The sequence below is a fragment of the Cryptomeria japonica genome, chromosome 3 (genome assembly GCF_030272615.1).
Source record: "Cryptomeria japonica chromosome 3, Sugi_1.0, whole genome shotgun sequence".
Taxonomy (NCBI): Eukaryota; Viridiplantae; Streptophyta; class Pinopsida; order Cupressales; family Cupressaceae; genus Cryptomeria; species Cryptomeria japonica.
In genome coordinates, this window is record NC_081407.1 from 169,390,449 (window position 1) to 169,416,065 (window position 25,617).

The window sequence follows — 25,617 nt, forward strand, 5'->3', positions numbered from 1 at the left end:
TCAGTCTACAGCAGAAGCAAAGTATGTTGCAGCTTTCATGAACTGTACTCAGACAATTTGGATGAAGCATGTATTGAATGGCTTCAAAGTTCCTGTATCTAAACCGGTAAGTATATTTTGTAACAATACTAGTGCAATTAATATCTCCAAGAATCTGGTTTTACATTCTAGAACCAAGCACTTTGAGCTTAAGTATCATTTCTTGAGGGAAAGGGTTCAGAACAAAGAGATTGCACTGGAGCATGTTTCTAGTAAGGAGCAGTTAGCAGACATATTCACCAAGCCTCTCCCAAAGCTACATCTATATACTTAAGAGGTGAATTAGGGGTACTACCCCTTCCAGAGGTGAACTAAAGGTATATGCTCCACATCAGCCATGTATAGCATAGTCAAATCTTTCTTCAGGATTGATGTGTGAAGGATGCTACTACTCAGGGGGAGTAGCATAATGGAATAGGGAAACTTGTGCCTCCACTTTGGTATTGTTGTCAAAGGGGGAGAAGATGTGAAGCAGAGTAGATATCTGTAGATATTGGGGGAGAAGATGTGAAGAGGAGAGATATCTTTGTATATTGCCATCAATGTCAAAGGGGGAGATTGTTGGCATTATGTGAACCGGTATGTGGACATAATGATATTGTATGTTGTCATTGATGTCAATATGTTGAAGAGGTGTGAACCGGCATATATGAGAACCAATATAACACTGTGAATTGGCATTTCTGCCAAAGTGAAGCGGTGTGCTTGTTCATGATGAACCGGCATATAGTTATGGGAACCGGCATATGGAAGTATTGTATGACTACCGGATGGTAGTCTCAACTTCAAAGTTTCTGGTTGATGTGCTTCAAGCCTGTGTGGCTCAACCGGTGACATTGTGTGATGAGTTAGCATTGTAAAGAAGAACAAATCGTGTTGCCATGTAAGCCTGTGTGTGAAGGATCTTGCATGAGGGAGATTGTTCCTATCTACCTTGGGAATGTGTGAAGTTTAAAAAATGGTGATAACGTGTGATGGGTTATCAGCCACCATGAAATCGGTGAAAATGGATGATGGAGAATGTCTTGAGATTGGATCAAGACTGTTGCAATTAATGGAGTGTTCTCAACGGTCAGGATTGAACTATTTGAATTCCTTAACCTAACAGGTTTAGGGTTTAGGGTTTATGCTACCGACCTATCTATTTTCCTATAAGGTCAATGTTGTGTCTCTTTCTGGGGTTGTTGGCAAAAGTTGTGTGTGTGTATCCGAGAGAAGGGATACGTAATTCTTGCCAGACCAAAAGGAGAGAAGTGATACCTGCAGAGTGTAAGCACAGAAGGTGAAGGGGAGCTTAAGTGGATTTGCATTGGCATTGAGTGTTGTTACTAGATCATTGTAATACCTGTTGATCTCTAACCACCTCAACAGTTGGAAAATCCCTTAACAGGGTAGCCTTAATAGGCTTGCTGAAAATCCTTTAACAGGGTAATTCAAAGCTACTGAGTTCGGAATCCTTTAGCTATTGAGTTCTTGAAATCCTCTAACAAGGTAACCTTTAACAGGGTTTAACCCTTAACTGGGTATTGTAGCCATCCCTTAACCGGGTGATCTTTAACAGGATCAGTTCCTAGCAAAACCTATTGTAATGTCTCTAACCGGACAAGGCTCCTAACAAAGTGAACTTCTAAAGAGTCCAAAAATAGCTTGTGGGTATTCATCCCCATCGTGGTTTTTCCCAATTGGGTTTCCACGTGATAACTATGTGTGTCATGTGTAATGCTTTTATCTTGTGATGCTTTGCTATTGTCTGTCAAGCATATGATGGTTCTGTGTTTTATGTCTTTCAATAAAACATGTTGAACTAGTTGTTATTATGATCTGATGATAGATTACATGTTTATGCATAAGGGTGAAATGGTAGTGTAGTCTCGAGTTGAGTGAAAAGATAAGTGAGTAACCAGTTAATTCTTGTCTCAAACATTCTTAGTTTTAAGGGTTGCACTCTGTTTCAAACCGGTGTCACTATATGCCAGTCATTTGAAGTGTATGTTGTCAAACCGGTTTAGGACTATATTTTTGTCTGTACTGATTCACCCCCCCTCACAGTACCGGTTTGGTACTATTCACTCATCATTGAGTTATCATACACATCCAAAATCCTCCCCCTTTCATGCTTTCAATTTCTTGATTTCAGATCTGCAAGTTTGTTCAATTTCAAGTTCATTTGTGCTTCATTCTTGATCATTCAAACCCTAGTTGATCATTCAAACCCTAGTTTTTCTCATCATTTGCAACAAGAGGAATAGAAACCCTGAGAGGTAATCCTTGGCTCTCTCTTTCTTATAAGAAGTAGCCAAAGTGATCTATCTCCCTAGGCTCTTCCGTATTCCCAATGTGTTGGAAAAAGTAGGATTAGGTCCTAGTCACCCAATCTCGCTTTTCTCGCCTCCACACAACCATCTGTCTCCATCGGGTGATCTTCAATTCACCATTCTCTACTCTGTCTTTCTGCAATTCTTTCCACCATAAGTCAGCATGACTTTTCAACTTAGTCTTTGCCAACCACACTCTCTGCGATTCCTTGACATCCTCAAACTCAAAGTAATCCTCCAACTCTCTGATCCAATCGATCAGATCCTCTGGGTTCAGCATTCCATAATATTTGGAAACCTCAACTTTATGAACCTTACTCACTCATGCCATGAATCTTTCCTCTCTTTCATCTTCTGGTCCTTCAACTTCTTCAAGCTCTTCACCGGCTTCCTCATACTCATCCTCTGAAAACCAACCAAAGCATTTCGGATTTTCTTCCTCCCTTCATTCTTGAAGTTTTCCATCATCTTCTCTACCTTCTATGGTTTTGTCCTTCTAGGCGGAATCTCTTCTTCCACTCCAGTGAACTGCCTCAACTCGGTGATCTAACTATCGGTTTCAATTGCCTCCCCTCAATGATTTATTGAACACACACCCATCCTACCTCCAATTGGTGATCTGTCCATCCAAAGGAATGCATCAATGTTCGCAAACAATTCTTCAGCTAGCCAGTCCATAACCAACTCTGATACCACTTGATGTAGCCATAACTGGTAAAACCCTTAAAGAGAATCAACTGGTTTATGCAGCAAGAGTAACACAACAAAAGACGCAAAAAAAACATAACAAGATTACATAAACAGATCATATTATTGGTTTAGAACTTCCGGCAGCCATTCGTCTATCATCATATAATCATCAAAGAACATTTGGCAATTAACTAGTTAAATGCAGGCTATCAGCTAGATACAATCCAGTCTGGGACTCTAAGAATCAACCAGATCACAAAATGCGAATCTTGAACCATATTCTCAATTCTACTTCCTCTACCCCTACAACTGATTACATAAAATCATATTTATACCCACCAAAACATATCTAGGTTGGCCTCAAAAGATTACATTTACTAATTCAGGAAAATGAAATGTGTAATTAGGTCGAGCCTAAGAATTAAAGAAATATTTCCAAAAAATAACAACCAAGAGAGGTGGTTTAGTAGGAAGGTCGGCCACACGCTAAAGAACATTGGACAAGACCCAAGATAGATCCACATGCCAAGAATTGCATTGGTAACGAAGGAAAACCAACCAGTAAGCACAACAACTATCTCAGAACCCAGAAACGGTCAATCGGAAGCGATAACTGATCAGAAAAGAACCCAAATGAACTGAAAATATAGAGTTAAGCACATGAATGAGCCTAGAAACTAAAAATAAGATCTGCCACGAAAAAGAAAGTGACTACCAGTGCCAATGGGTAAGAACACATAAAACTGTATAAAGAACTAGATAAGAACAAAAGTGAGGAAATATTTTTGGTTGATGCAAGATTTCTCATCGACTAGGAATGCTCCTGCATCACAAGTATACTATTATTGAGGGGCTAATCTACTACAAGAACAAGGTATTTTCGATACCAAGATACAAAGTTAGGGAGAAGATATTGAGAGCTTCTCATGATATGCCAATAGTTGATCATCAATCCTACTATAAAATTATAGGCATATACGAGATATATTTTCTTGGAAGGTAATGAAAGAGGATGTTCTCAAACACATGAGATAATGTAGGAGTTGCTAGAAAAATAAGGTTGGGCAGATAGAAGTGGAAAAGCATCTCCATTAACTTCATCATAGGATTTCCTAAGGTTAAAAGTAAATATTGCACATATTTATTGGTAGATATATTGACAAAATATGCACATTTATTTCCTATTACATTTCAATTCAAGGCACACCAAGTAGAAGAGTTATTCTTCAGGGAGATTTTTATATTGCATGGTTTGCCCAAGAGTATTGCCATTGAGATAGTAGATTACTCAATTATTTTTAAAAGGAATTCTTTATTTGGCAGGTGTAGAGCTCATATCTAGGACAAGCCATTTTTCTCAAATATATGGGCAAACAAAAATAGTCAACAAATTGATAGAAGGATATTTTAAAAAATATGTCTCAAATCAAAAAGGTGCTTGGGTAAAATGGTTGTATCTAGTAGAAGATTGTTACAATACTTCTCATTATATTTCCACCAGTATGCTTCCTTTTAAAGATCTCTATGGTTATGATGTACTTTCTTTTTCTCATTTGTTATTGTCATATAGTAGAGTTCCTACAGCAAATGATTTCATCAAACCAAGTCAAGAGATTTTGAGATCTCAAGGGCAACTTGTATCATATACATAATCAACAGAAGATATATATAGACAATAAATGTATTGAAAGTGTATTTGAGATGGGGGAATCTAACTTTGTTAGATTAAAATATTAAAAACAAAATTCCTTAAATAATAATGAAGCAGAGAAACTCAAGACCAAGTTTTATGGACACTCTATGATCAATGAGAAGATAGGTGAGGTAGTTTATGAATTATAACTTCCATCAAATTTTAAAATTCATAATATATTGAACCATATTTCATGTCTTAAAAAGGTGGTTGGGAAGAAAATAATAACTTCATCTAATTTACCACATTTGGATGATGAAAGAATGTTTATTTTGATTCTTGAGGAGGTCCTAGAAACAAGGGAAAAGAAGTTAAGAACTAGAAGCATTATAGGATACTTGATGTATTGGCATTTTTTATGATGATGTTGTGATTGTTATTGATGGACACACACGTGCTTTGAGATCACTTTTTGTATGTATGAGTTATGCTCAACCAGTATTTGTTCCAACCGGTATTATGTATTATTGTCTTTAGACTATCGGTGTTTTACAAAAAGTGTTTACCAATATCAAGTGGTATGAAGACCTCAAGCAGTTTGAGGATCCAAAAGTGGTATGAAGAAACAAAGCAGTTGTTATCATTTTCCCAGTCTTCATTTTGAGAAACTGGTAATTGGTAAAATGTGTGAACCGGTTATCTGTAAAATATGTGAACCGGTAATAGGTAAATGTATGAATTGGTATTACTCTGTGATGAGTTACCAACCGGTATTCTTTTTGTGATAAGTTATCATCCACCGACACTTTGGCGGTGATTCTGTGTCATGTTACCAAATGTGTCTAGATGCACTAAACCTAGGAACTTGCAATGTAATCCTATTGGACCGACATGAAATCAGATTCCTTTATAAGGACATCATGTCTAGGGTTTTAGGGGTTTTGTGTGGTTGATGAGGTTTTTGCATGTGCGATCACAGAAGAAGATTAGGTCTGTGTGAAGAAACAGAGTGTGGAGATTTTGAAGACTGAAGTAATGCTGAAATGCATTAACAATGAGCTATCAAGGATCTAACCAAGCATATTGTGCTAGTATTTAGATCACTCACTTGTTGATTACTCACATCTTTGGCAAGTCTGAAACCCTTAACTGGGTAGGCCTGGCAAAGCCTTTGTAAATCCTCTAACAAGGTGGTTCACAACTGTGGATCTGAAATCCTCTCACAAGGTAGTCTTTAATCAGACTTATCTCCTAATAGAGATTGAGATTCCTAACAGGATCTATTCTGGTAAAGAACATTGTATGACCTTAATCGGTCTGACCTTAACCGGTCTGGTTACTATTCTGTAGATAGTTACTTGTGAGTTTCATCTCACTGTGGTTTTTCCCATTTGGGTTTCCACGTCAAAATATCTTGTGTTATGGTGATTGTGCTTTTGTGGGTGAATGCCTTATTTGTTGTTTGGTTTGCATTTGTGTTAACCGTTTTGTTAGTAAAATTGTTATACCGGTTTACTGCTAAAGTGTTTAAGTGTTTGAGTTCAGTAATTTTTGGTATCCTAATTCACCCCCCCCCCCCCCCCCCCGCCCTCTTAGTATTCATCAATTGGTATCAGAGCCAACCTTTCCATAAGTTTAACCACTTGGAAGGAGATATGGGGGAATACATTGTGAGGGAACTTACGCATCGCCTCACTCAGACTAAGAAAGCCTTTGATGAACTCAAAGTCAAATATAAAGCCTCTCTAGCAAAGAGAAGAGATCATGCTAAGAAATTGATGGAGCTTACTGAAAATAGTTCTTCTGATGAAGTAGACATGGAAACCCTAGTTGAAGAAGTTGAATAACTAAAACAATCTAATGCTAACCTAAGAAGGGAACTAGAAGGACTGACTATTAGAATGTGTCAAGAGCTTGAGAACTAGAGGAAAGCTAAAGATCTGGTAAAAGACAAAGATCATAAGATCTCCAAGCTGAAGCAAGAAATCAGTGCACTTACCACTCATCTCCAAGAGAGTAAAGTGGAAAAAGAAGAAATGCAAGGTGAACTAAACATGGCTATTTCTGAGAATGCAACCTTGAAGGAATCAAATGCTGCTATTTCCAAAGAACTCACTGAGTCAAAGGAAATACTTGCCAAATTCAATAAGAGCATTGTTAAGCTATAACAAAAGCTTGAATCAGCAAAACCGGTTAATAATACCACTGGACTTAGTTTTTCTGATTATGAGGAAGGTGAGACCTCAGGAACAAAATATGGAGCACCAAAGAAGCAACCGGCACCAAAGGATAAAGGTAAGCAAAATTTCAAACCCGTTTGCTTTAATTGTCTCAAGGAAGGACACACTACCAATGTATGTAGAAGTAAGGCTTACAATAATTTTCCCTACTTTCTAAACAATAAGCCTAGAACCAATAGATTTAATGGTAAATATTATGCATGCAAAAAGTTTGGGCATAGAGCATTTGAATGTAGGTCTATTATACAAAACACTAGAAGATATCCTCAAAGGAGTCAAGAAGTTTTTCCCGAATCCTCTGTGAACTAGAATCCAAACTGGTATAATTCCTATGACCATCAATCAAGTGGTGGTGGCTATCAAGCGGCAACCGGTTGGAGAGAAACCTATTTGATTTGTCATGGTAGTTGTCACACTGTTCTAACATGTAGGAGGAAGAATGGTATAATGAACAATGGACCATAGAGAACATCTGGAATGGCTTTCTATCATTGCAACAAATCGGGACACCCTGCCAAAACCTGCAGAATGAGAAAGAACATATCAGATGATATACCGGTCACTTCGGAAGGAAAGATTGATGTTGAAACTATTAAAATAGATATGAAGACAACATGGAAGAAGAAACCTAAAGAAGTGTCACAAGAAGAATCAGTATCTGCACCTAGTGTGGAAGTCGCTGAACTGGCAAACTAAGCTTCAAAAAAGCTTAGGGGGAGCAAATCGGTGAAATGTTTCGAACCCCCAGTTTACACCGGTAAAAGACCTTAACCGGTATGTGATACCTGTCAATTAGTAGAAGACCAGAAATGGTAAAAGGCAAATTAGGGTTTATGCCCTAATAGTGGAGCATTTATTATGGTAGGTGAAGAATTCATCTAAAAGGGATTTTCAAGTCATTTTCAGTTATCAATTTGCGAGTGAAGAAATTTTCAAGTGCAGAGCGAAAAAAGGTGATTTGTCTTGTGATTCAGAGAGATTTCAAAACTTTGAAAGAAGAATCCAGAGATAATATCAATCAGTCAGGTGAAGAACACAAAGCGATAATCCAGCAACCAAAGTAGTGTGTAGCGAAGCTAAAGTTGCAAACCCTAAATTGTGGATTTGTGAAGGTATTTATCAAAATTCTTGTTTATCCATTTATCATGGCTTCTGCATCGCACTCCAGTTCTAGTGTACCTGATGATTCAGTAGATTTCATCCAACGAAAGGCAAAATACAATGCCCTATCCCAGATACCCACTGGTGTTATAGTTGAGGAAGGTATTTCAGATTATATTAATTGCAAAATAGAAGACCTAGGATCTCTAGTGATCCATTCTCAGTTAAGTTTATTCTACGGGAAGGACAAGAATATCAAACCGGAATATAGCATCCTGGAAAGAAAGAAACTTCACAATGCGGTCTATTTCCTTGAAGATTTTATAGAAGATCACATCCCCATCATTCTAAGCAGAGTGCATGGTGATAAAATGTATCTTGAGCAGACACACAACATCACACCAGAAGCAATTCATACTGTCACCAATTTTTGTAATGTTGGAGATGTGCCAGCCCTAAGGAAAGTCATTAAGACGGAAATGACCAAGCTCACTGGTTCTGTGAGTGACCAATGGGGAATGACCGTCAATACCATCAAGGATGATCTAGTCAAGTATGCTTGTATGGTGATAGGTTACCGGACATTCTATGCTAGCAAAATTAACTCTATCTCTATTGCAGCGGTAAATTCCGCCTACAGGATGATCATGGAAGATGCCTCATTTGATTTATGCACCTGTATGCAAAGGCAACTTCTAGTAAACCTGAAGTCTATTAAATAGGACAATGCCTTAAGATTTAAATTTGGACAACTGTTGGTAGGATTGTTTTTCTACTTTCAAGGCTATTTCCCAGGAGTCGGTGATATACAATGGTTTGCTGACCAACCAGTTACTAAGCAAATTAGAGAGAGTCTTCAAGCAGTAGGAACCGGTTATCCTGAAGTCCTGAACAAATACTTTGATGAGTTCAGACACAAGATGAGCCAGAGGGTGAGAATATCTGGTGATATTGTCAAGAAGTATGAAGAGGACATTTGCTTTATCATCAGAGTAGATGAGTGCATAATGGAGGTAGTTGAGCCTAGAAAAGAAGAAGTGGAGCCCATGGGATATGAGGTAATGTATGACATGCTAGATGGGTATGCCTCTACCCTACTTGCCTCACCTCTTGATCCTAAGAAGAAGAGAACTGACACCTATTTGGAGAGGGTAACACCGGTTGAAGAACCTTCAGTAAAGAAGGGAAAGGTAGTGACATCGGTATCGGCACCGGTTACCTTAGCAAGTCCTAAAGTGACCAAGCGGTCACCAGCAAAGAAGAAACCAAAAGTTGCACCCGCCAAGTTATTTGAGAGGAAGCAGAAGACCAAAGGAAATACACTAGACTCGGAGGATACAAAACCTGAGGTACAGCCTAAAAAGACTAGGCAAATGAGGAAGAAGACAAATACAAGCAGCAATGAACCGACATCATCAACACCGATAAATATAGACATTTCCTCTTACAAACCTTTAACACATTGTCAGAGAACTATCAATAATATTAGGAGAAAAGTGTTAAGTTATTTAATAGATCATTTTGATGATTTTAATGACAATGAAAAGGAGGAAGTTGAACAGGAAGTTATTCAATATTTATGTATTAATGACCGGTCACCATCAGAAATTAGATCTGTGACACCGGATTCTTTATATAATTATTTAGATAACAAATGGAACATTGCCATAGAAAAGGAACAGGAAATAAGAGAAGAAATATTTGCACAATATTTTCCTGATGTGTCAAATTCAGAACTTTATGAAGTTATGGAAAAGTACAAAGGCCTCTTCTTCATGAGAAGAAGAAGACTCCTATTATTGGAAGGGAAAGTCCCTAAAGTGGTAAAAGATACCCGCTCCCATGCTAAAGTTGCTTTGAGGTTGCACCAAGTGTCTGAAGCCAACAAGAAGGTTCAGCAAGAACCGAAAACTGGAAAAATGGATGAGGTGTATGTTAGTGAAGGAGAACCAGTCACTAAAAAAATGGACACAATTGATGTTGATGCTTTGGATGGTGAAAATGTCACTCCAAATGCAGCAAAGGACAAGGCTAACAAAGAGAGAGTGGACAAAGAAAAGGCTGATAAAGTGGAAGCAAAGAAAGAGAAAAAGAATAAAGAGGAAGAGGAGAAGAAGCAAAAAGAAGAGGAGAAGAAGCAAAAAAGGAAGAGGAGAAGAAGAAAGAGGAAGAGGAGAAGAAGAAAAAGGAAGAGGAGAAGAAGAAAGAGGAAGAGGAGAAGAAGAAAAAGGAAGAGGAGAAGAAGAAATAGGAAGAGGAGAAAAAGAAAAAGGAAGAGAAGAGGAAACAGGAAGAGGAGAAGAAGAAAGAAGAAGAGAAGCAAAAAGAAGAAGATAGAAAGAAGGAAGAAGAAAAGAGAAAGAAAGAAGTAGAGGAGCAAAAGAAGGCTAAAGAGGAAAAGCAAAGGCCAAAGAGAAGGAGGAAGTGGCAAAGAGCACACAAGTGGATACCCCAAAGGCAACCGGTAGTCAAGCCAAACTGGCTGACATTACCAGTCCCATTGACCTCCAATCTACAAATGAAATGGAGCTGCTCCAAAGCATTAAGCTTGCCCAAGAGTGACTGGAAGCGCTAAGGAGGAAGAAGGAACAAGATGTTATTCAAACTGTGGTGGAAACTCTTACCAGTTTGATACCCGGTACCAACCTCCCTAGTACCGATTCCTCTCTGACCCAACTGAAACTTTTATGATCAGTTGTAGAGGACCAAGTGCAATGCCTAGAAGATGTTGTTGAAGCCAATGCATAGAAGAAGCATCAAAAGGAACTGAACACTGCCTTAGTGAAAAAATTAACGAGCTTCGGTCTGAACTTCAGAAAGTGTAGAAAGACATAAGAGATGCTATGGGTGAGGGGAAATTACTACTCAGTAAGATAAGCCAACCCCATCTATTTTGTGATGATTTGCTTGCTCAGAAAGACAAACTGCAATCTGATTTGTAGGCATATATAAGCACCTTCAAGATGCCCTATGATTCCTTCACCACATTTGGGCAAACCATTCACCAGTTTCAACTCCAAACTGCCAGAATAGAGTTGGAAATCACCAACTAGACCAGAGATTTGTAGGAACTTCAACTGGTTCTACTACCATGACTGCAAATACTTCAGAAGTACTATCTCAATCTGGATGCCTTAACGATCACTCAAGAGATGAGTACCTTGGATGCCATGGAGGAACAGGTATCCCAGATACAAACAGAAAGTTAGGTTGCTACTTCATTGCTTGAGTCATGGTCCTTATCCATGAAGATATTTATGCAGGATTTTAAATCATTTTTTTATAAGTTTCACTCATTATTGTCATAAACATTTATTATATTAATGATAATGAGAAACAGGGGTTATTCTACAATATTTGTCATTGTTGGCAAAGGGGGAGTAGTATTCTGTAGTTAAAATTTTGATGCATGTTTGTAGACACCTAAAAATGGTCAACGCTTGCAGGGTCATACTTTAACATTTGTGCATTGCCTCATTTTAGGTTTTTGCATCGCATTAACATTTCTCCTATGTCACGCACTTGGTTTTTATCATTTGCAATCATTGAGTCATTCTTCTATCATCTCGCCTTCGAATTTGGTCTTGTCGACAACAACCTTCAGTCATGATTTTGGTCGATCTTTGTCCTTGTCAATCTTGTCATATTGCGATCGATTCGTCATCGATCCTTGTCCTTTCCAATCATGTCAATTTGGTCAATTTGTCATTAACTTTTGTCAACCAATCTCAATCAAATCATTTATCAACACTGGTCATTTATCAATTCAAAATCATGATCGAATCAATATCAACGATCCTTTGTCAAGACCTAATTGTCGTCCTTGTATTTCTAATTCATCTTCCAAGGTTTTATGATTTATTCATTTAATCTTGTTTGGCATTTTCCCTCTAGGTTAAATAATTTATTTATTTATCCTAAGTCTTCTTGTCACAATTAAATTATTATTTAATTGGCTAATTAATTCCTCCTATTTTTGTAAATTAATTAATGAATGAGAAATTATTAATTAATTTACCTAATTTGCATCAATTTCCTAGTTTCCAAGTCATCATTTCCAATTCTTAATTTCCTATTTTCATTATTTCCTAATTCCTAATTTCCACCTATTTTCTAAATTCCTAATTGCAATTTCCACCTAATTAACTTGTCTCTAGTTCTCCCTATTTTTGTGCTTCATGCGTCATACTCTTGGCATAGCAAGATGTCATAAGGTTCTAGTCTTCTAAGCTTTGCATTGGCAATATGTCATAATTCATGACATAGAAGGTGTCATAACCTTCTTCTTTTCACTCATTTTTCCCATTTTGAAATCAATTGCTTCTAATATCCATTTCATGCTAAATTTGATCATCTCTCCAATTCTTCTATAAATTGGATGATCTTCATCAATCAAGGTAATTTGGTAATCACTTTTGCAATCACATAATCATAGAATCAGATAATGAGAAATAATCACTTCTTCTAGTATTCTTGTGCCAATATCAATCTTGCTTTCACATTAGGTTTGTGCACTTGAAGGTGAGATCCATAACAAAAGGCTATTTGGAGAAGAAAGAAGGACAATGGAGCCACATGGAAGGAGCATTCAAATCGTCATTCAGTTTGCATAATTTTCTAATTTTGTATGCTTTGTTTTCATGTCTCTATTGAATGTGTCTTAGGATAGATTCATTGCAATGAATGCTTTTGTGATTGATTATTAGTTTTTATAATGTTTGTGATGATTTCCTATTTCCTAACGTACATTAATTGGTGAACCCGACGTGAACACTAACCATCTAACCTCTTTATGGTGTTTTTGAGTGCTTTCAAGTTGATTTGCAGGCCAAAACCCCAAAAACAGGGTCGTGCAGGGTTTTCTGGGACATTCTGTGCCTGTGTAAGACAACTTGCGCCTGTGTCAAGCAACCTGCGCCTGTGTCATGACTTCTACGCCTGTGTTAAAACTTCTGCACCTGTGTCATGACTTCTGCGCTTGTGTCATGACTTATGCGCTTGTGTAAGGTATCCTGCGCCTGTGTAATCCTGCGCCTGTGTCATGACTTCTGCGCCTGTGTCATGACTTCTGCGCCTATGTCATGACTTCTGCGCCTGTGTAAAGTCCAGAACAAAGGTAAAAATGCAATGTTTTGCTTAAAAATTTGTTTGGTTTTTGCATTCTGTTTTCTATTTTTTGGCTTTTGGTACTAATTATCTATGCAGAATCTTGGCATACGCATGGCAAAGACAATAAATCAAACTACTAACATGTGTTATGCAGAATCGATAGTCAAAGACAACAAATCAAACTTCTAACTTGGGTTTTTGCAGGTTGCCTTGGAGAAACAACTAAACTTGGTGTTTGTTATTAATGTTTTAGGCACCTAGTGATTTCTAATAGGTTGGAATGAACATGTTTTTTCTTTGATTGTTGAGTGTGACATTGGAGTAGGAGAGTATGCTCTCATCCTTCTTAGGGTGATCAGAAATCTAGATCTTCGATACCATGCTTGTATTGTTGATTGTGTGTCACATTTAGAGGGCCTGCCTTCCCGACCACTTTGCTTTTGCAAGCAAGTGATAATCGTGAGAAGGGGATGACCCAAAGTGAGTACGGCTAGAATTCCTTGGCATTCTAACTCACTATAAAAAAATACCCGATGAGCGAAAGCTTTGAAGGAACTGTTACGTGGGAATTGCAGTTACTTGGGAAGTGATGACCCTTGAACTCTTTCTCATATCAACATCTAAGTAGGGCCTCTTGGTCTAAATTGTGCTTGCGCGACTACATTTGTTTGGTATCTTGATGGGCTTAATGTCTCAATCACGCTTGCGTGACATCAAGGAGTAATGCTTAACAAAAATCCTTACTAAACACCTTGTTTTTAGAGGCCAAAAACCCTTCTAGTTGCTTGAGAAGGACAAATTCGGATACTTGGAAGAGATACTAAGTTCGCCATGGGGAGATTTCCATGGGGACTGATGCTTGGCTGCCCTGAGAAGTGAGTGCCGTGGAGGGGAGCCCGTGGGGTCAAGCATCTATGTATTCTCCTTGAATCCCATAATGAGTCTACCTCTCAAGTACCTAATGTCTTTGCCTACCATAAGAAATGTGGAAATGAGCATGATTGTCTTGAGTCTAAGTTGCAATATCTTGTATTCTTTGCTTGTCAAAAGTTGAATTGCATCCCATTTCAAAGAGCAAAAACAAATTGATCCAACATAAGATTAAACACAAGAGACATTCATCCAACAAAGGTTCAACAAGATTCGAAAAAGCACCTTCAAACATGGTTGTCAAACATTGTTCAAAATCTTGTCTCAACAAGCATGTCACTTACATTTAAGTTCATCATAGGTTGCATTTTGCAAAAGTCATTGTCAAGTACCAAGGTTAGGTGTCACCTAAGTCATATTCCTTGCATATCAATTAGAGTCATCCATTTGCATATGTCCTCTTGCATCAAAGTCATATCATTGTCATTCATTCATATTTACATGCCCTAGGTCTCTTCATTAAGCTTAGGTCATTATCATATCATATTAAGGTCACTTGCATATTAATTGTCCCTTTGCATATAGTGCCAAAATTAGATTTTGTCATACTTGAGTAATTGCAAATCTTTGATAAACCCTAAGTCATTGTTAAGAAGTCTAGACCTTATCAAAGCTTTGTCTTTTTGCCATCAATATCATTTGGTCAAACCTAGCTTAGTATCCAAGCGTATAGGGGAGACTTTGTCATTTTGTCCTTTTGTCACTTCGTCCTTTTGTCCTTTGAGGTCTAGACATCATTTCAATTTCCCAAGGGTCCCTTTCTTAGATTTGCATTCCAAAAAGTTTGTCAAAATCTTGAAAAACAACCAAAAACATAGATTGCACTCTTGCCATAGATTGTATTTTCATTCATTTAGTTCGCATTTAGTTGCATATCATACATTATCCTTGAAAAAATTCCAAAAATATTGCATTTGCATAGTGACATGTCTATTGAAACAAGGTTCCAAGCACCAATGATGCAACAAAGTTTGACATATCAACCAACAATGCAATCGCAATTCTATCCAACCCAACAACAAGGCAATATTGATCAAACTCTTTATGATGAAACAAGTCTCCAAATACAAAAACTAGAGGAGAAACTAGCTCAAGAAGAGGAGATATTGGAACAAAGAGTGAAAAACATTGAGAAGAATAGATCACAAATGTCCAAAATGTTTCAAAAACTTCCAAGTCGAAATCCAAATATTGAGCCAATTGATGTAAGGTCTCTTATTGAATGATCAGACATACCAGCTCTCCTCTCACAAATAGAGATGATGAAACAATTTCAAGAAAAGAGACAACAACATTATGTGCCTTCACAACAAGAACAAGAATTTGTTTACTATCAATCAGATTTTCAACCATCACAACCAATTGTTCAACAGCTCCAACATTTCCAACAGACACAACCAATGGTCCAATTTCAACAATATGTCCAACCAACTATACAATGTCAACAAATAGTTCAACCAATGGGGGAATATCAACAAGTTCAATCAACATATCAATGTCAACAACAACAATCAAACATTCAAAAACAAAGGTTGCAACACACACCAAGCCAAGTTTCAAACATGTCGGAACAATTGAACCAAGTCCAATATCAAAACATGACATTAAACCAAAAACAAGTTCAAATTCCAGATACAACCATGTCAAAACCTCGAAAGAAAGGTGGCTTTATTGCAATGCTCTTAAGGAAATTACCAAGTGAGTTCTTTGAGGAAGATCAAGATAATACAATTATGTCTAGCAATGCCTCATCTCCCCACAAACAAATTGACTCTCTAGTGGCATCTATCCCTACACCTCTAGAAGTTTCACAAGAACCTTCCATATTGTCCTCATCAAACAATACACCCAAGGATGCAATTATCCAAGAGCTATCCATAATTGATTGCCAAGATAATCCAACTCATGATGCACATCCTTGTCATGTTTCAGAAATACAAGACCCAATGCCACCATGCACTTTATTGCCATTACCTATTTTAGAGGACCCCATTCGAAGTCCCTCTTCCTCATGTTCAAGCATTGATTCCTTGCCAGAATCCATCACAAATGTTCAAAGTGCATTTCCTTCATGCCAAAGCATTAATCCCTTGTCAGAATCCTCCATGCATATCCAAAGTCCAACCTCATGTCAAGAGGATAATTTAGAGTGCGAAGAAAGATGTCTTAAAACAGATCAAGATCACAATCTCGAAACCTTATCATCCCATCCAATTCTTGACCAAGATCCCATGTTCCCAGACACTCACGATGATTCCCCTATTCTTGTCCATCCTATCCAAGATCCTATTGACACTCCATTCCCTGAGCAAGATCAAGATATCCCAGTCCATCCAATCCCAAATGATCCCCTTCCATTTCATGAACACAATGTCCTTTCAAATCCCATTGACATTCCACTTCCTGAGAAAGATCAAGATATCCTTTCCATCCTTTATGATGATCCCATTGAAAGTCAAGAGAAAACCACCTTTAAAGAGGATTCCAATGATATTCCTCCTTGTCAAGATCAAATTATTCCTTTAGATCCTCCACAAGATTCACTTGTTCCTCCATCTCCACGTCCTAATCCAGCATATCCACTCCAAGATCATATTTCTTGTGATGATCCAATTATTCCTCTCATTCCATCTCTTGAAGAGCCTATCATTGAACCATGTCCACAACATGATCCTAATCCCCTTCATGATTCTAACGTGTCAATGCAAGATGTTCATGAACCCTCGACATGCATAATGGGTTCTTCCACTTTGGTGAAATCCAATCCACTTCAAGATCTCATTATTTCTGTCATATCATATCCACCTCATAATGGACTCGCGTCTTCTTCCCAAAGAAAAGAGTATCCTACAAGTCAAGATATTCATAAAGGCAAAGGAGTAGACCTTCATGAGCAAGAACCCCTCCATATCAAAGAATATACTAATGGTCATGGCTACAAAGCTCACACTCAAGGCGTTGGTATCCCTTCAAAGTCAAAATCCAAATATCCACCTTCCCCATCATCGCTTCCATCCATTCTAGGTCCCTATATCCCTCCATCTCCTATGCAACATCAGCAAAGGCACACATCCTTGAGTAAATTCCATCCATCCAAAAGAACTCCATTTCATTCATATCCATCCATGCATTCCTTTCCCCCTCCAAGCAATTTGGATGCCAAGTGTAAACGTTATAAGTCTAGCAATCCACATGTATTCAAGGATCAGCATGTCCAATATAATCGACATGTCAAAACAAAGAACAATATGATCTATAAAGAAAAAGAAATATCTAAAAGGTCACAAAGGCCCATTGCTCAAAAACAAAATTCAAAATATATATGGGTTCCTAAATCCCTTTTGCAAGCAATGCACTCCAAGGAACCACAAAAGCATGAAAAATCAAAAACCATGTGGATCCATAAGCAGCTCCTTGAAGCACAAAAGCCTAAAGAAAAATCCAACTCGGCATCCAAAATTGCTATTCCTCCATCCAAACCTTCCAAGTCTATTCCTCCATCACCTTCTTCATCCATTTTGGGCCCTTATGTCCCAAAATCCCAAGCTATTCCTCCATCCAAATCTCAATATCCAAAATACATTTTTCCTCCATCAGTCCATCACCCCTCAAGGTGTGTGCCAATGCCGATCTTGCCAACATTTCCATCTACTCAAGCACAATTCTTCCAATACCCTATCTATTATCCAATGCATATTTTCCATCCTTCCATCCCTTTGATCCAATCCTTTGCATAAATCCTCGCCTTAGTTTCATCTCTTTTTCCATGTCCTTATCCTACCAACGTCTTTGAGCATACTTTTAAAGGTCATGGTCCATTTTTGTTTTCAAGGCTACTATCCAAACAAAAAAGACGCTTGAGTCCTTCTTCCATCCCCTATCATGTGTCCATCTTCTATTGAAAAAGTCAAAATACAAAAAAAAAAGTGAAAAAAGAAAAAGAAAAAAAAAAGTAAAGCAAAAATAATTCGTCCACTCATGAAAACCTGGAAAACAGGCGCCTTGGGCAAGTACCATGATGAAAACCTGGCAAACAGGCGTCATGCGTAATCTATGAACTTCTTGCATACCACACTTGGGGGCAGGTTTCCTCCTTCATATCCTATTGCCCTTCATTATCCTATCATACCATGTCATACTCATTCATGCCTCTGTTATCCTATCATCCCTCATGTCCAGTTTCCCTTTCCACCTTTGATCTTGACAAGGCTGAGGATCATCATGAGCATCACGCATCTTGTTTTCATCTTTTAGTCCATCATAGCTTTTGGTCTTTATCCATTTTCTTATTATAACCTTTCATCCATATTCCCTAGCTTATTGCAACTTTCTGCCACTATCCCTTAGCCTATCCCTTAGCCTACCCCGACCTTCAGTCCATGTCCCTTATCCATTCTTGGTCTTGCTTATCCTATCCATATCTTATCACTATCCATACACTCTTTTTCATTGCTTGATCTTCATCTGACATAAGGACGCGAAATGCAAAACATATTGTTCAAAAACCTCTTGACATGTCCCTCATGCCATGTCACTGCTTTACATTGTCATATCCAATCTCTTGTCCCATCACGCAATAGCCCTTGAAAATTGCATCCGTATTGTCTCCATGATAAAAGGCCTTTGTCTTCCCTCTATCCACCATCATTTCAGCAAGCCTATTTATTCACCTGTCATATTCCTTGCCTTGCTAGACACTGGGGGCAAAATCATAAAAATTGAAAAAATTGAAAAAAAATTGAAAAATGTCCTAAAAAAAAAATCTTCCAAAAACATTTAAAAATGTCCTGAAAAAAATCTTCCAAAAACATTTAAAAATGTCCTGAACAAATTCATAAAAATTGAAAAATGTCCTGAAAAAAAAATCCTAAAAATTGAAAAATGTCCTGAAATAATCCAAAAAAAGTCATAAAACTTGAAAAATGTCCTGAAAAAATCCCTAAAAAGTCAAATACAGTCCTGAAAAAAATGAAAAAAAATAAAAATTGTAAAACTCCAAAAACAAAAACAAACATTTTGCAATACATTATTCCTTTTGTGCATAAGACAAATCACTGTGCATTCATCCAACGACACTCGCAATCACACGCTGTGCTTTAATGAAATCATGCTTTAACCAGATGAACTTTTTCAATCAAAACCAAACATTCAAACTGATCACAATTGTCATATCAATCAAATATCAGCCTCAAAATCATTTGTCCTTGTCTCTACTATCATGGGTCTTATACAGGGTGTGGTATACTCGAAACCAGACTGTGTCCTGTCTTAGACGGGGTATCATATATCCTGAAACTAGACAGCATGATCGTCATATCAGCACTTTCAACTTTTGACAATAAAGATCAAGATGTTTGTTTGACTTGTTGAAATTCGTGAGTCTTGTCATTTATTGATTTATCTTCGATCATGTTCCTATGTTGCTCGATGATGTCACTGAGTGATTTAGAGTGACCAGGATGGCTCATGGTCCTTTTTTTTTATTGTGATTGTCGTTTGTCTGTGATGTGTCTGTCTGTGATGTGTCTGTCTATTTGCATCCATTTTTCTATATTAAAATAAAGGTTCTCACCTACAAAGTGCATTACTGAAAGCAAGTTTTTCTTCGTCACTAATTTCCCTCTGTCTCATTTCTTCTTACTAACACTTCTTCCGTCAATTTGGATAGTCAGTTTGGTCTAGTGCTTCGATTTCTCCATACATATGCTGCATCCTGCATTCATTGGTTCGTACATTTGCATTACATCAAGCATTTTATCCATTTCATATTATCAATGCATCAAAAACACAAAAAAAAATATATCCATACATGTTCCACAATTCATACATCAACAGTGCATAAGTCATCCATACATGGAAAATAACATCAGTCATCACACATTGCATCCCATCATATCGATGCATATCATATCATATGTCAAAATAATATCGGAGTACAAAATTGAACTATCTGTCCTAAGTATGGCCCGCAGGCTGACTACAAAATATCAAACTACATAATGTCCACTGTCTGTCATAAGGAGCATGTGCCTCTGTCACTGGGTGCTCCCTCTATCCTCCTCATCCCTACCATGTCTCAAGGATGATGTCCCACCTATCCCAAGTCCTTCTATTGTATCTCTGTCCGTGCTTTTGAGTCTATGTCGTAACATGAAGTAGTCAGGTCGGTTCTCCCGTGTGATCAATGGACATTGTCGACTCTGCATCATAATTGGGGCACATTTTGTCAGTTTTAGGGTTTGCTCCTACGGGTTGCATTTCCTCATTTTCATGTCCACCTCAGGGTGTTTTTCATCTATTCTGACCTATCCTACCTTTATCCCCCCTTTTCGGATCATTTGCATGTTGTTTTGGACCAAAATTGAGTTCCCAATGCACAACTGTGCTTGTGTCAAGGAACCTACGCTTGTGTCATGTAACCTGCGCTTGTGTCATGTAACCTGTGCTTGTGTACCCTTACACAAGCATAGAAGACCTCACACAAGTGCAAAAGACCTTACACAAGCGCAGAAGACCCTACACAAGCGCAGAAGTCAGTTTTTGTATCCCCTGTGGGCCCCGCAATGTCCCGCAAGCAAGTCAAATTCATGAAATTGAAAACATGGGTTTTTGAGATAAATATCGCTGCTCCCACATTGTCCGATCATTTGTACATGCATAAATGTTCTTCAAGGTGATCTACCATTGGAATGTTCACCATCTCTCTGCAAGTGTCCTTTTCCAGAGCAACAAATCCTCTTCTTGGGCTAGTGCAAATGAGCAAATTTCACTCTCTTTGCTTCATTTATAGATCTTTGTCAGTGCATAGATGGACATGCACTCTCTCCATCTCATTTTGGTCGCGGTCTTTTGCATCATCAATTGCTTGTCCTTCATGCATCCGATCTCCGATTATTAGTCCGTTCGATCCTATCATTTTTATCGATCAATTGGCCTCTTTTCTGCATGTTTCCGGCCAATTCCTCAAGGGGGCATGCATATGTCATTATCATTGTCTGGGGCATTTTCATTACTGTTCTTTGAAACAACGCTTAAAATCGCATTGTCTCAAAGAGGGGCAAAATGTAGACACCTAAAAATGGTCAACGCTTGCAGGGTCATATTTTAACATTTGCGCATTGCCTCATTTTAGGTTTTTGCGTCGCATTAACATTTCTCCTATGTCACGCACTTGGTTTTTATCATTTGCGAGCATCAAGTCATTCTTCTATCATCTCGCCTTTGAATTTGGTCTTGTTGACAACAACCTTCAGTCATGATTTTGGTCGATCTTGATTTGAATTTCCATTCGAATCTCTTTCATGCTAATTTGATCTTTTTCTCCAATTTCTCTATAAATTGGTTGAATTTCTTCAATCAAATCCCTTGATTCTTGATCCCTAATCAGACTATCGAATTTACACTTCTAGTACTCTTGATCAAAAATCTTGTCTACTTGCTTTCAATTGTGTGTGTGCACTTGTAGGTGAGATTCACAACCAAACCATTTGAAGAGGAAAGAAGAACAATGGAGCCGCATGAAGGAGCATTCAAATCACATCTTTGGTTTGCATAATCTTTAATTTTGAATGTTTTTATTTCATGTCTCTATTGAGTGTGTTTAGGATAGATTCATTGCATTCTATCTTTTTGTGATTAGGCTAAATTAGTTTTGATATTGCTTTGATGCCCTTCATTATCCTATCCAACCCCTGTCATTACCCTTCATATCCTATTATCCCTCATGCACATATCCCCTTTTCCACATTTGATCTTGACAAGGCTGAGGATCATCATGAGCATCATGTATCTTGTTTTCAGCTTTTAGTCCATCATAGCTTTTGGTCTTTATCCATTTGCTTATTATAACTTTTCATCCATATTCCCTGGCTTATTGCAACTTTCTACCACTATCCCGTATCCTACCCCAACCTTCAGTCCATGTCCCTTATCCATTCTTGGTCTTGCTTATCCTATCCATATCTTATCACTATCCATACACTCTTTTTCCGTCCCTTGATCTTGATCTGACATAAGGACGCAAAATTTAAACATAGTTTGAAAAACCTCTTGACATGTCCCTCATGCCATGTCACTGCTTTACATTGTCATATCCAGTCTCTTGTCCCATCACGCCATAGCCCTTGGAAATTGCATCCGTATTGTCTCCATAATAAAAGGCCTTTGTCTTCCCTCTATCCACCATCATTTCAACAAGCCTATTTATTCACCTATCATATTCCTTGCCTTGCTAGACACTGGGGGCAAAATCTCTAAAAATCAAATAATGTCTGAAAAAATCTCTTAACAATTGAAAAAAGATCATAAAAATTGAAAAATGTCCTGAGAAAAGATCATAAAAAATTGAAAAATGTCCTGAAAAAAATCCAAATCTAAAAAATTGAATAATGTCCTGAAAAAAAATCATAAAAAATTGAAAAAATCTCAAAAAAATTGAAAAATGTCCTAAAAAAAAAATCTTCCAAAAACATTTAAAAATGTCCTGAAAAAAATCTTCCAAAAACATTTAAAAATGTCCCGAACAAATTCATAAAAATTGAAAAATGTCCTGAAAAAAAAATCCTAAAAATTGAAAAATGTCCTGAAATAATCCAAAAAAAGTCATAAAACTTGAAAAATGTCCTTAAAAAATCCCTAAAAAGTCAAATACAGTCCTGAAAAAAACGAAAAAAAATAAAAATTGTAAAACTCCAAAAACAAAAACAACATTTTGCAATACATTATTCCTTTTGTGCATAAGACAAATCACTGTGCATTCATCCAACGACACTCGCAATCACACGCTGTGCTTTAATGAAATCATGCTTTAACCAGATGAACTTTTTCAATCAAAACCAAACATTCAAACTGATCACAATTGTCATATCAATCAAATATCAGCCTCAAAATCATTTGTCCTTGTCTCTACTATCATGGGTCTTATACAGGGTGTGGTATACTCGAAACCAGACTGTGTCCTATCTTAGACGAGGTATCACATATCCTGAAACCAGACAGCATGATCGTCATATCAGCACTTTCAACTTTTGACAATAAAGATCAAGATGTTTGTTTGACTTGTTGAAATTCGTGAGTCTTATCATTTATTGATTTATCTTCGATCATGTTCCTATGTTGCTCGATGATGTCACTGAGTGATTTAGAGTGACCAGGATGGCTCATGGTCCTTTTTTTTTATTGTGATTGTCGTTTGTCTGTGATGTGTCTGTCTGTTTGCAAAAAGGGGTTGCATTTCAGCTCTGGCCTTCAATGCCATGATGCTACGCATCCATTTTGCTATATTAAAATAAAGGTTCTCACCTACAAAGTGCATTACTGAAAGCAAGTTTTTCTTCGTCACTAATTTCCCTCTGTCTCATTTCTTCTTACTAACACTTCTTCCGTCAGTTCGGATAGTCAGTTCGGTCTAGTGCTCTGATTTCTCCATACATATGTTGTATCTTGCATTCATTGGCTAGTACATTTGCATTACATCAAGCATTTTATCCATTTCATATTATCAATCCATCGAAAACACAAAAAAAAATATATCCATACATGTTCCACAATTCATACATCAACAGTACATAAGTCATCCATACATAGCAAAATAACTACAAATCATAACACATTGCATCCCATCATATCGATGCATTTCATATCACATATCATAATAATATCAGAGTACAAAATTGGACTATCTGTCCTAAGTATGGCCCGTAGGCTGACTATATAATATCAAACTACATAATGTCCACTGTCTGTCATAAGGAGCACGTGCCTCTGTCACTGGGTTCTCCCTCTATCCTCCTCATCCCTGCCATGTCTCAAGGATGATGTCCCTCCTATCCCAAGTCCTGCTATTGTGTCTCTGTCCATGCTTTTGAGTCTATGTCATAACATGAAGTAGTCAGGTTAGGTTGCTACTTCATTGCTTGAGTTGTGCTCCTTATCCATGAAGATATTTATGCAGGATTTTAAATCATTTTTTTATAAGTTTCACTCATTATTGTCATAAACATTTATTATATTAATGATAATGAGAAACAGGGGTTATTCTACAATATTTGTCATTGTTGGCAAAGGGGGAGTAGTATTCTGTATTTAAAATTTTGATGCATGTTATGTATACTTTCATGTTTATCTCTATATGGGAGTAGCATACATTGTATTTTCTGCAAAAGGGATAGTGTATATGCTTAGGGGGAGTAATTTTGATAATGGCATATTTTTGTTGTAAAACACTTAGATGTCAAAAATTTTCCTAAGTGTTGCCATCAATGCCAAAGGGGGAGATTGTTGGCATTTTTGATGATGATGTTGTGATTGTCATTGATGGACACACACTTGCTTTGAGATCACTTTTTGTATGTATGAGTTATGCTCAACCGGTATTATGTATTATAGTCTTTAGACTATCGGTGTTTTGCAGAAAGTGTTTACCAATCTCAAGCGGTATGAAGACCTCAAGCGGTTTGAGGATCCCAAAGCGGTACGAAGAAACAAAGCGGTTGTTATCATTTTTTCCAATCTTCATTTTGAGAAATTGGTAATTAGTAAAATGTGTGAACTGGTAATCGGTAAAATATGTGAACCGGTAATAGGTAAATGTATGAACCGATATTACTCTATGATGAGTTACCAACCGGTATTATTTTTGTGATGAGTTATCATCCACCGACACTTTGGTGGTGATTCTATGTCGTGTTACCAAATGTGTCCAAATGCACTGAACCTAGGAACTTGCAATGTAATCCTATTGGACCGACATGAAATCAGATTCCTTTATAAGGACATCATGTCTAGGGTTTTAGGGGTTTTGTTAGGGTTTTGTGTGGTTGATGAGGTTTTTGCATGTGCGATCACAGAAGAAGATTAGGTCTGTATGAAGAAACAGAGTGTGGAGATTTTGAAGACTGAAGTAATGCTGAAATGCATTAACAATGAGCTATCAAGGATCTAACCAAGCATATTGTGCTAGTATTTAGATCACTCACTTGTTGATTACTCACATCTTCGGCAAGTCTAAAACCCTTAACTGGGTAGGCCTGGCAAAGCCTTTGTAAATCCTCTAACAAGGTGGTTCACAATTGTGGATCTGAAATCCTCTCATAAGGTAGTCTTTAATCGGACTTATCTCCTAATAGAGATTGAGATTCCTAACAGGATCTGTTCTGGTAAAGAACATTGTATGACCTTAACCGATCTGACCTTGACCGGTTTGGTTACTATTCTGTAGATAGTTACTTGTGAGTTTCATCTCACCATGGTTTTTCCCATTTGGGTTTCCACGTCAAAATCTCTTGTGTTATGGTGATTGTGCTTCTATGGGTGAATGCCTTATTTGTTGTTTGGTTTGCATTTGTGTTAACCAGTTTGTTAGTAAAACTGTTATACCGGTTTACTACTAAACTATTTAAGTGTTTGAGTTCAGTAATTATTGGTATACTAATTCACCCCCCCCTTAGTATTCATCATGATCAAATGAAAGGATTTACCAATTAAACAAGAGATCCTTTATGTTTCATTAGGAAACATTTAGTATGTGTATAAATATCCTCTATTCCTAAAGATGACATGG